Raw genomic sequence first — 14,018 nt, 5'->3', positions numbered from 1 at the left:
CCTCACAAAATATATATATAGATTTAAAAAAAAAGAATAGATATTTAGTCCAAGAGAATTTGCCCTTCCAGCTCACAGTGCCTCAGCCAGCACCAGTCTCCAGGGATTTACAGAATGCCCGACCCATAGTCATGGAATCCCACACAACATAGCATCTGGCCAATGGGCATACTTCACAGCAGAAGAAGTATGGGAATGGGCCCACATCCATAGGATCCATTGTTCATATCACATCCTGTGCCACCCCAAATCTGCTGGCCTGATAAAGTATTGGAATGATCTGCTGGAGGTGCAGCTGAAGCACCAGCTCTGGGGAAATATTTGGAGAAGATGCAATGTCTCTTTTTTGGTTGTGTCCCTAACTGGAAGAACACATAGGCCCTGGAATCAAAAGATGAAAGCAGGAATGGCTCTACTTATAATGATTCCAATGACCCGCTGAGGAACTTTGTGCTTTTCATCTTCATAATTCCAAGCTTTGCAGGGTTAGAGTTTCTGTTCACCAAAGAAGATGCACTCTTGCCGGGGAGCTCAGCAAGAATCCCACTGCACTACAAGATACAGCTAACACATGAGCACTTTGGACATTTTATGCCCATGGATGAGCAGGCAAGAAGAGGAGTTGCCATCTTGGTAGGAGTAATGGGTCCTAATCAGCAGAATGAGGTAAGGTTGTTTTTACCAATGAGGCCGGAATATGTTTATGGAACTCAGGTGGTCCATTTGGGCATCTCTTGGTATTCCCTTGCTGTTTTAGTCAGGTTGGGCTGCTATAACAAAATGCCATTGACTGAGTGGCTTAAACAACACACCTTTATTTTCCACAATTCTCAAGGCTGGGAAGTCCAAGATTATGGCCAATTTGGTTCCTAGTGAGATCCCTCTTCCCGGCTTGCAGATGGCCTCCTTCTTGCTGTGTCCTCATATGGTGGAGAGAGAGCAAGCTCTCTGGTATCTCTTCTTACAAAGGTACTAATCCCATCATGAGGGTCCCACCCTCATGACCTCATCACCTCTCAAAGGCTCCACGACTAAATACCATCACTATGAGGGTTAGGGCTTCAACATATGGATTTGGGGGGGACACATTCAGTCTATAACACACGCCTAATTGTGACAGTGAATGGATGAATACAGCAATCCTAGCCTAAGAAAAGTATGGTTACCAAAGGCATAGGCCCCTCAGGAATGAAAGTTTAATCACAACAGGAGATAAACCACCAAACCCAGCAGAGGTGATAGCTAAAGGCAAGAGAATTTAGTATGGTCAGTGGAAGAGGGAGTATCAGTTGCAGCCCTGAGACCAACTGCAGCACAGGAGTTCTAGTACGTCCCACCAACCTCCTTCTAAGTTCTTTCTCAGTGTAAATGGTTCACTGGAATCCTAGATTAGCTGCTCCCCAAACAGATATGGAGAACTCTGTGGCACAAGGGGTGAACTGTGGCTGTGCTATTCAGAGCTCCCTCCAGGAAATGACTGCCCAGATGTGAGGAGTGTGACTAACTGATAGCTTTCTTCACATCTGCCTCACATTTTGAGCTGAGATCATGCTCTTCTAGGGAAGTGGTTCCAGCCATTGGCTGAGCAACAATATGGTAAAAGAGCCTTACCAACCCTACCCAACAGAGGACTCTTCTAATGGGCAACGTTTGCTCAGGAGCTCACCACTGGGCTGGCAGAGACTTTGTCAGAGATGCATCATGGTCTGATGGCTCCCTCTGCCCAATCCTGTCTCCTCCCTTTTCCTTTCATGGGTATCACTGCCCAACACATTTTTTTCATTCCTAACTTCTTCCGTGCCTCTGCTGTCCAAAGGACCCAACTGACACATTTATAGATTGGCTTAAGTTACAGACAATTCTGATTCATTATCCAGTTCTGTTGATCACACAGTTCCTTTTGCCATTAGTTGTTCATTCTCTCCAGGGCCCAGCCATCATCATTAAAGTAACCCTCAGGCCACTAGCCTGGATGTGCTCTTGAGGGCCAGAGACAGCTGGTCTCCCTGGATTCGTAGTCTCCTAACTTTCACCAAGTGGCTTTTAACCCTTTGAATCCTAAAGAGTTTTTCCTTTACTACAGAATTTACATTGTTTTATCTTTTCCACAACAATTAACAAACCAAGGGGTTCTGCTTTGCCTCTACCTGCCCACATTTTCTTAGAATCCTGTACTTATGCTTTTCTGCCAGCCCCTCCTGAATTCCTCTGTGTGCAGTTAGGGCTTACATGGTACTGAGTCACCTCATCTGCCCTGGTCACCAGAGAACTAGAGAATGTCTTGGAAATTGCAGTTTGCTCAGTTGTTTCTCATTATCTCTGCCCTGAGCAGAAACATCCTACTTCCTTGCTTTGGTTTGGCTAATTAGGGAATCATTAGGGTCTCGCCTTAATTTGGTAATAGGACCTTCAGCTAAAACCTTATTATATGTATCCCCCTCTATCATTTGTTCAAAATGAATCAATTTATCTCTCTTCTGTCTATTGTCCATTTATATATCTCCTTACTTATGTTAGAAGTTATTTCATAAGGTGAGATCTTTTCAGCCCTTTAATGCATAGTTGAAAACCTTAGGACTACATGCAAATGTTTGTAAATGTTTGTAAGAGTAACTAAATGCTTTAGACTAACTAGGCAAAATTCTGAAATGTTGTTCTTCTGTTTCACAACACTGAGATGCTGAATAAGTGCTTATAAACTGAAGTGGAAAAGTAGAGGTTGATGGTGATGGGCCTTAAATATTCATTATTTGCAGTTAGCATTCTCCTTTGGCCAGAGGTAGAGTTATTTCCTTGGGCTTAGTAAAGCTCTGAGAATAGTCTGCTTTTTAAATACCTCCTGAGTTTTCCAACACATAGAACATCCCCTTGTTGGTTGGCCCAATATTCGGGCCCATGTCTATGAAGATGTGCTCAGGCGTGGAGCTCTAGAGGAGCTGTCATAGCCAAGGCTTGTGATCCTCTTCCTGAGATAGACTAGCCACATCTCTCACTCTTCATCTGCCTTGTAAAATTTTAAGGTAAAGGACTGAGAGATCACTTTCCTAAATTGCCACCTTTCCTAAATTAATCTTGTATTTGCAGAATAATCAGTTTCTTCCGAAATCACTAGTAAGTCTGCATTGGTGTTCTCTGCACATCTTACCAAGAATTCTATGCAACTTGGAGTGTGTATTCAATCTCATCATTTTCAGTTCATCAGTACACCTCCAAACCAACAGTGATCTTGCTATCCACAACCGTTCCTTCGTAACACAATTGTGGAACTGCCTTTGGCCCCAAACTTAGTTTGTTCTAACTCTAGGGGCAGTTATTTTCCTATAATCAAGAGGTATAATGTGCTGAAAACCAAATAAATCCAAAACTACTAACCCAAACCTACCTAATGTCAGGCTCCCAATCTTTCCTCTCTTTGTTTGTCTCATCTTTCTAGTGATTCTCTAAAAGTCCCAAGCGGGGAGAAGGAAATCTCATAGTGCTTCTGCAGAAACAAACCAGGAAAGCAGCCTGCTTTTCTTGTGTGAGTGTGTGTATTTTTTTTTTCAGTTAACAACATTGCTGCCTTAATTTCTCAAACTAGAAACCCTGCAGGCAATCACCTTTGAAAACAGCAAATAAATAGGTGAGACAGAGATGAAAAGCACTGTTTTAATCTACTTCATCTTTCCAAAATTCTCACGGTGCTGGATTTAGTTTTGGCTGCAGTCATTTAGACTACATCAACAGTCTTCAGGCTGGTCTATTGGCAACGAGTCTCTAGTCTTTTCAGCCCAGCCTCCGTGTTGCTACCAGAGTGACCTTTCTAAACCTAATTCACACATATCTTGCTTGGCAAAACACCTTTTTGTTCTTGCTACAAGTAAATAATGACTATCTCTGTGAAGTGTTTGGGGGCTGATTCTACAAGGTTGATTCTGATAAGCTATTATCCCCAATCCACCAAGTCCTAGAACGTCTTACAAAGTCATAAACAATACTTGGAGTATTTGATAGCAGAATGCTACCTAATTTTGAGAGTTAACTATGTGTCATTTACTGTCTCTCGCTCACTAAGAACTTTAGGATCCTCAATCTTGTGTTCAACAAGTTGCCTATATATCTTTTTCCTGATAGTTGTACATACTGAGGAAATTTAATCTGTATTTTAGCTATAAATTCAGAAGGGCATTGAACATTTTCATAGAGACCAAAACTTATTAGATCTGACTTTCTAAGCTCTTCCATGGTCTACAGGATCAGATAGGTTTACACTTGCTGAAAAAATATTTAGGTAATGTATTTTACAAACCTACAAAAGAGAGAAAAATTAATTTCTGCATAATTCTGGAGGGGCAATGCATTTAAGGTGAAAGAAAACACTTTAGTCACAGAATGCAAGACTTTGGGCTAATGTGGTTACAACCACAAGTGAAAATTCTAGAACTTCCCAATGTGCAATTGGACCCAAAGACCAAAAGTACTGAATAGCATTTATGAAACCTATAGGGTATAAAAAACTGCTAACTAGGTATTATGCAGACATACTGATAAAGTTAAAGATTCATTTCCTGAATGAATCAAATGATTAACTGTTAGTATAAATACCATAAAAGAAATGCAAAGGGCCATGAGGGGGCCAACATCCAGCTGTGTGAAGCTCAGATAGTATGTTATAGTAAAGACGATATCTCAAATGGGTATTGAAGGATGGACAAGAATTTATCAGGTAGAGAAAGTAGAAGGCATTCTGCATGGATCAAATGGTATGAATACTGTAAAAATACCTGACACTTTCAAGTGAGTTGTAGGCAAACTAGACCAGAATGTAAGCTCAAATATAAGAGTACTATGTGAAGATTCCTTTAGCCTACCCTTCCACTCTTGCACAAGACATTGAAAACAAAGATAAGAAGCTTACCCATTGCCTACAGAAATATAATCACTGGAGGCTTTGAAAAGAGAAGTGGCAATCAGAATGGCACTTCAGAGAGATTAATTTGAGTAATAATGGAAAAGTTCCACAAGGGGAGTAAGAAGAACAAAGAACAAGCACACTTTTAGAGCAGTAATAAGGAACTTATGATGATTTCTGACAGTCTCTGGGGCAGTTCTTCTCAACTTGCCAATAAAAATTCTGTAAAGGCACAAAGTCTACTTAGAGAGGGAATCCACCAGCATGGAAGTAGATATATGCTTAGGCCCTCCCCCACGGTCGGCCCCTAGATTATAGACAAAGGTTTACATAACAAGATTATTTAGCAGCTGACTCTTTGCCTCAAAAATCATTACGTACAAGTAGAGTACTGTGTCCCTCTTGGCCCCCATCAGTACATTTTTCTATAAATATTCAAAAACTGTAACTCCAGGAAAATAACAGAAAAGAAAATGGAAGTGTTGGAAACAATTATAAAACTATAAGCCCACAGTGTTGCGATAGAGATGATATTCCTCTGAATATAAAATATCCTAGAACCATGCAGTGAGGGAAGAGTAAGACACTTCTGTCACTGCTGAACTGAGTAAAGACAAAGTCCTGAAACACTAGTAACTGGGTAGGAGCTATGCAAGACTGCTTCCCTTGCACCTGTAGATTTGACAAGAGGATATGAGTAGGGCTTGCTGTAATCCACACAACACATTTAAACACATCTTTAGTCAAGAAAGGTCTCATGTTGGTTTTCTTCTGTCTAACCAATGAAAAGCATACTGCAAAAAAGACATATCATTATAAACTCAAGAGGAGCAAAGTTCCTAAACATTACTTTCTATAAAATTTTGAAAATTATTTTAGGAAAAATAACTTGTCATCCTTACTAAAATGCATGAAAATGTAGTCCCTAAGGAATGGAAACAAAAAGTTACAAGAAATTCTCAAGCGGTGAGATGAGAAAAAAGAATTGAGGAAAAAAAACCCTAAAAATGTAGTAGAATAACTTGAATCTGCATTGGAGGAAGAAAGAAATAGCATTCAAACTGTAGATAACAGAATCAGTGATATAGAAGACACACTTGGTAAGTGCTTGAATGCAGAGGAAATGGGTCAAAGTAAATGTCAAGATGAGGTGAAAAAGTAGATATCCATTTTCTCCTCATTTCTATAATTACAGACCTTCAGGAATAATAATGAAACAATAAGAGCAGCAGCAAAATAATGTAAACGAATATGACTCCCCTGAGATGAAAACCTTTATATGGGATTGAAAGTGTTCACCAAATTCTAAGTAAAATTGAAAGACCAATGTTTAGACCTATTTTAGCAAGTTTTAAAATTACAACTGTAGTTTGTAATTCCTTTATATATATTCTGTCTCATCTATCTCATAGATTGACAGGAGACATCTTATCAACATAAATAAATTACAGGAGAAAATAGACTAAAATTCTCAAAATTCTGGGGGAAATATAAAGTATACAGATTTTTTTAAACCAGCTAGATTACTACTCAAGAGTAAGGGAACAACTGGCATTTTCAGATGCAAAAGGACTAAGCGTTCTTTGAACAAGGATCTGAGGATGGTAAGATCTAATAAATAATTGCTACAGCAAGAAGACAGGAAGGAATGAAATGCAAAACAAATGGTGAGCAAAAAACTAAGTAAAATACTGGTAAATATAACTAATAACTGAAATGTTATCATTTGAAAGGTAGAACTAAGTTTATAAACATTAATAGAAGAGACAGAAGGGGACTTTGGGTATTTTTGGTCTCCTCCCAAGGAGAAAACACCAGCACACTAATGATATACTGTATAATCATAGACTTTATTATAAAATACAATTTTAAAATGTCTGTTTAAAATTTAAATCAGTGAGGGGGAAGAAATAGAATTTTATCAAGCCAAGAGAAGGCAAGGAGGAAAAAAGAAAATAGATAAGCAAGACATACAAAATAAGTTGTTAGAAACGTCTAAATATACTGGTAATTATCACAAAAATGAATGGCTTAAACTCACCTATTAAGACTATCAGATGAAAAGCAAGCAAATAAATAAACAAAACAAACATTTATGTTTCAAATAAGATATGCCTAAAATGAACCAAATATCTGATCTTTTAAAGTCCTTTTATTTCCCACCTAAAATATCCTCCCCAAAGAAAGCTAAAGATACTATCTTTTAAAATTGCGTTTAAAAAAATCTCCCAATATCTACACCTAAAACATGGAAAACATAAGATAAGACGAGACATGGGTCTTGAATCTTTAGGATTATTCCTCTAGATAAGATGCAGTTCAGAAAAAGATAAGCAAAGGAGGAGGATGTTTTCAAAAACATTGGAAAATATTTTTCCACAGCTGGATGCCTTGATGGGAAAATTATTCACATTGAAACATCATTGTTTAAGGATAAACACAAGATTCTACCAGCTGCTAGAAAAGAACAAAAGCAGGTCATCTACTACCGAGTGAACTTTAGAACCTGTTATCACAACTCCAAGAAATATTAGGACACTAACTCCTACTTTGATTTTGCAGCATTGAGTTCAGGAATAGTTTTTAATCAGGTGCTACTGTCCTGGAGAATCTGAGCATGATAAATGAAGACTTGGTGGACTGTGGAGGATAAGTGAACCTTAAGTGGACTGTCGTAACTTGTAGTCACATTACACATTAAATTACTCAGCCTAACCTGGATATATGCTGAGACCACCTCACTTGGGCTTGGAGCCCCTCACTTTATGTGCAGGACCACTCCAACTTTATGTGTGGAAGTCTGGACCTAGAGAGGGACAATTGTGCCTCCAAAAGTTCTGATATATCCTTCCCTCCTACAGATGCCATTGCCTGAAATTAGGCCCCTAATGGAATAAAAAAGTGTGTTCCTTTCTTGAAGGAAGTGGCTGATCTCCCTCTAGATATTGTCTACATTGAAATAGAGAAGGAGGGAAAGCCAGGATGCATTAAGGATGCATTATTGAGCGGACTTACTGCTCTAGGTGACTGATGTTAAATATTGTGGGAACCTTCTGAGGAGTATGTGAAGTACTTCTCAGAACTGCTTCCTCAAGGGATGAAAGGCATTTATCCGTAGATTTCCATCCTCCATTTGGTTGAGGATTGCTCCTTAAGCACTAACTCCTGCACACTTCTGAGTTGAGTATGTGAATGTCCAGTGGGCTCTCACAGGGTCCCACATGAATGACATCAGAAGACACAGGCAGGAAGCAAGAAACTCACAGGGCAAACTTGGGAAGAGGTGATGTCGGTGCAAAGCAGATCAGAGTGAGTGTTAAATTCATGGCTATAGATATTCCTGGAATCAGGTGAGGCAGAGATGACGGGAGACTTTACACAAGAGGAGTCTGACCCAGGAGCCCTAGTAATATTAGTTCTATGTCAACAGTACTTATGCAGTCATTATATAAAGTCTATTGGACCTACACAAAGGAGTGAAGACCTTGTAATGAGTTGGCTCCTACTAAGCTCTGGGTTGGTGCAGTTTCCCTTGTGGTTTCCTACCACATATTTGAAAAAAAGTTCCTTTGTAAATAAACCTCCCTTGAATTATCCTATTTTGAGTGTGCCATCTGATTTTTGTTGGGACCCTGACTCAAAAACGTAGAGGATTGTTTTGATAAAGCAAATGGAGAATATCCTTCACACATTGTTCTGACCCACAATTGTTATCTGTGAATAAAGAAGTATGTGGATCTGACTCAAGTACAACTTCATTCATGTAGCAATGCTCTTTGTTGTACTCATAACACGTGTTCTGACAATACTGATCCCGATGCACATTTTTTTACTTGGTTATTGAAAAGATTTCTCCTTGATAAAATAGCTCACAAAATGAGTTTTTAGTGATAAATGAGACAAAAGGCAATGCCTGGCATTTCTTCCTCATGTGCTACACATATGCTTGAATTGGTTTTGTACAACAATAAAAGCAAATTATCTGATAGCACATAAGTGACAGTAATTGCTTTCTGCATTGTATGCCATTGATATAAGCCAATGCCCAAAATGTCTTTCTAATAAAGAAATTGTGCCTATAGCTTGTCCTTTCTGTATGAGCTTTATTTGTCAACTTTATGGGTGATTTTTCAAGCTTCTTAGCAAGAGTAGGTATTGTATTTGTATTTTCTGTAAGTATTATAACTTTGAATGATGCTGACAATGTTTTGGTCTCTTTTTTGTCATAGCGACGATTAATCAATTTTGTACTAGAAAGCATTATTTTATGCTTTTTCTGAAAAAAAAATGTTTTTCTAGAGTGATCATTGTGCTTTGCTTAGAAAAAATAATGTTAAAGCTTTAAAAGTTTCATAACAATTTCATAAGACTGGACTGTGTTTCCATCCAATAAAATCGGTATTCAGATTCTTCCTCATCTTTCCTTGGTTGCTTATGAAAAATCATCACATTAGCCAAATCACTTTTTGAGTATATACTCTTTTTTTATATTCACTATAGTACTATACCATATTTACATATTTGACATTATTTTGAGTTGCAATAATTGTTCCTATTTTACCACTACTTCATATGCCTCCATTTCTTTATGAACTACTTTTTCATCATTATGGAATTGAAAACTTTATTGAATTATGGATATAACAACCATCAAGAGAAATTACCATTTATTTTCACATATATCTTATGTTCTTCAAAATTGTGTTCTTAAATGCAGTCCATCTTAACACATGTGTAATTTATTAGTCAATATCAGCTAAGTCTGTTAATGGGATGCATTTTATATAATTTATGTAACAATTTACAATTAATAATCTTAAATGTAATATTTGTGAAATACGTGAGAGAAGTGATTAAAAATACAAAACTCTCCTATGGACTACTTGACAGGCCACCAGGGATCACCAACAATCTACATCCATTCCAGGAAACACTGGTCTAGGTGTTAGAAATAGGGTTCTGAAGTTTGAATCCTGGTTTTTCCACTTACTAGCTGGGTGAACTTCAGCAGGTTACATGTCTTCACCTTAGACACTATTATGATCCCCATTTACAGACGAGAAGCTCACTTCACTGGCTGCTACATGATTGTTGTTTTTATTGTTTTGCTTTGTTTTCATCCTTAAAGTAATTCTTGGTGCATTGTGCGTGTGCATGTGTGTGCACATGTATATGTTGTGACACTACATAATAACCTAGTCCATCCTGACTTGTAAACCACAGCAAACAACTGAAAAATCTCAATGGCTTAACATGACAAAGTGTATTTCTTGCTAATGCTACATGTTCAGTGCAGATCAACAGGTAGGATCTGCTCATCATTGTCATCTGAGATCCATGTTGATGAAAAAATATTCTCAATATTTCATAATCCTCATGGCAAGAGGGCAAGAATACAGAAAATCATGGCTTGGCCTGTAAAACTTGTGCCTGATCCTTCTCACTTCCACCTACATTTCATTGACTAAAGTAAATCTCATGACCACGCCTAATTTCAAAGATCACAGAGAAGTGCAATCCTACCAAGTTCCAGAAAGAAAGCCAGACTATTTATAAACCTTAGGGTAAATCAGTCAATGGAGAAATATTTTTACAAAGAGGTTTGTTTCAGTACGTTTAAGTTGACATGTTTCTATTTTTCTAAATATCCAACTGTTTTCATAAAGATTGCACCAATAATGGCATAGTCATAGTCATAAAAATTAAAATTATGCTACCATTAAAGGAGGCTGTTTTATTTTTATTTTTTTTTTTCTATTTCCATTTTTTTTTTTTAATTTTTTGTTTATTGCAGTAACATTGGTTTATAACATTGTAAAAATTTCAGGTGTACATCATTGTACTTCTATTTCTGCATAGATTACATCATGTTCACCACCAAAATACTAATTACAACCCATCACCACACACATGTACCCAATTATCCCTTTCACCCTCTTCCCTCCCCCCTTCCCCTCTGGTAACCACCAATCCAATCTCTGTCCCTATGTGTTTGTTTATTGTTGTTATTATCTACTACTTAATGAAGGAAATCATACGGTATTTGACCTTCTCCCTCTGTTTTTTGCCTCAAGACTTGACCTGGGTTGCCCAAAGCAGAGTCTGAGCACAGGACATTAACTAGGGAATATGATCCCAGAGAGCAGGATTTTAGGACAGAAGAATGAATCAAGGAAGTGGGGAAAGGCAAGGCAAGGATATGTTATCTAGTTGGCCACCACGACAGACACCTGGTGCTTGCACTTATGTGACTGTCAGAACTATCCACCCAGTGGACAGAAGGGGCAGCATTTATCCATCAAGTCCCTTCCTCCATTGCTCAAGATAAGACCACAGACATTAACTCTCCTGCACTTCTAGGTAGTGCTTGCAGGTGTGCACTTCTGGGAGTGCCAAACAGGTGCCCATAGGCATCCCATATGGAGGCATCAGGAGTCCCAGAATAGGAAACAAGAGCATCTGCACAAAGCTGACCTGTGTGGAACCAGTCATTTCAGTAGTGGCTGGGATAAAAGAAGAAGCTAAGAAGGCATTAAATTATGCACAAGAGGTGCTCAAGAGAAGCCCACGGACACACACACATACAAACACTTAGTGGCATGGGACTAAGTTTACCCGTGTGCTTATATTTTTGCTTTTGTCTGTTTCACATATTGAATAATCCCAGTTGTTTTATTGCTATTCTTAAATGTATACGATTTGTAAAATATTTCATATTTGAGAAATATAGTGAAAGATTTTTTATCTAGAACATTTAAAGCTGACTTTTCCAGATTAGCAATATTTTCAAAGTTCATTTTTTTTGAAGAACAATTGACACACAATATTCTATTAGTTTCAGGTGTACATTATAGTGATTCAACATTTATATACATTATGAAATGATCACCACAGTAAGTCTAGTTACCATCTGTTACCAAACAAAGTTATTACAATTATTTACTATGTTCCTTATGCTGTACATTACATCCTCATGACTTATTTATTTTATAACTGGAAGTTTGTACCCCTTAATCCCCTTTACCTATTTTGCCCAGCCCCCCAACCCCTCCTCCCTCTGGAATCCACTAGGTTGTTTCCTTGTATCTATGAGTCTGCTTCTGTTTCATTTTGGTTTTCTTTTAGATTCCACATATAAGTGAAATTATACAGTATTTGTCTTTCTCTGACTTATTTCACTTAGCATAATGCCCTCAAAGTCCACCCATGTTGTTGCAAATGGCAAGATTTCAGTCTTTTTTACAGCTAAGTAATATTCCATTGTGTGTATGTGTATGTATATATATACACACACACATATATATACATATATATATATACACACACACACATATATATACTTACCACACCTTCTTAATCCATTCATCTACAGGTGGACACTTAGATTGCTTCCATATCTTGGCTATTGTAAATAATGCTGCAATAAACATAGGGGTACACATATCTCTTCAAATTAGTGTTTTCGTTTTCTTTGAACAGATACCTAGAAGTGGAATTGCTGGATCATATGGCACAGGGAAAGATGCTCAATGTCACTGATCATCAGGGAGATGCAAATCAAAACCACAATGAGATATTACCTCACACCTGTCGGAATGGCTATTATCAAAAAGACATGAAATAACAAGTGTTGGCAAGGATGTGGAGAAAAGAATCCTCCTACACTGCTGGTGGGAAAGTAAATTGGTACAGCCACCAAGGAAAACAGTATGGAGGTTCCTCAAAAAGTCAAAGTTCATATATTTTAATCCAAGGAGCTTGCAGTGCATCTTAGGATCTGCTGCAGCCTGGCCAAGGATCTCTCAGAGCTGCAATTCAGCCTGAGGCTCTTCCTCCCACAAGTCTCTTTCCTTCCCTCTCTCCCTTCATAGGTGTCAGACCTGCATCGTAGTCTGACACATTCCTCTCCTACTCCTGCTTCCTCTCGTCTTAATTCTTCACAGGCATTTCCCCAATAAATCTCTTATACAAACAAGGACCCAAACTAACACAGGCCCCAACATCCAGATGCATTCTCTTGAGTTTTTTCTTCTAATAAATAAATTAATCAAAGCAATATATACTTTCCCTACTGCAACTTAATGCATTGAAATAATGGCTCTTATTTCAACAATCATAGTTTAAAAACCCTGATAACATCACAGTGATCTCACTAGTAATGCACATTGTGATCTGAGCCATTTTCTGTGGTGAAGATTGAGCTCTTGTCACCCCATTCACTTGTCATTTTCCACAGAGAATATACACTCTTTATAGAAAAGTAAATAATCCACTTTAATAAACACTATTATAAAAATTGAATGGTCATTCAATAGGGGAGTGTTCTAAAATTTTTTAAGATGATCTGCATATCAAATTAAGTGTTTATATTTTAAAAGTAGGATTATGGGTGAAATTTTTCATGATTGAAAGCTTGGAAAGGAGGAAAAATACAATCAACATTTCTAATTTTCATGCAAAATACAAAAATATACAATCAACTGAGTTTGCTTAGATCTATAAAAGACCCTAGAAATGGAACTTCCTGGAGTATAATGGATATATCATCAGGAACAGTCCTTCCAAGCCCATCAGAACTACACCCAGAAGGACCCTGGTAAATAATCTCATGTTCTTTAGCACTGATCATTTGTCTAGGAATAAAGTTTGAGTTAACATAGTAATCAAGAAAATTCCATTGAACACTGTTACTTTGTCCTGAGTCATGCCTAGGTCTATATTTTTGGACATCTGAGCCCTCTCATTGCTTCTTCCTACAAAAAAGGAATGCTAGCCTTCCCCAGAGTCTAGGAACAACTGTAATGAATTTCCATCAATCTGAAATCCCATCAGAGATAAGTAAGCCTATTTGATTAATGCAAGTTTGGTTAGAGATACTACACATTAAATACAGTTTTAGGAAACAGTAAACACGAGAATACTGATCTCAGTTTCAGGAAATTCAAAACTTAACAACTATCACTTATTGAGTATCTACCATGTCAGATATTCCAAATATATATACGCCCTAATTCCCAATGTAGGATATAAAAAGTTACATTTTACTCAATCAAATTAAATGTCATTACATTTGCCACACTACACACATGCATACACACCTCGAATATATATGTGTGTGTATAAATAT

This window comes from Ceratotherium simum, chromosome 3 (genome assembly GCF_057802395.1).
Source record: "Ceratotherium simum simum isolate JZ-2026a chromosome 3, ASM5780239v1, whole genome shotgun sequence".
NCBI classification, from domain to species: Eukaryota; Metazoa; Chordata; class Mammalia; order Perissodactyla; family Rhinocerotidae; genus Ceratotherium; species Ceratotherium simum.
This window is presented reverse-complemented; position numbering follows the sequence as displayed.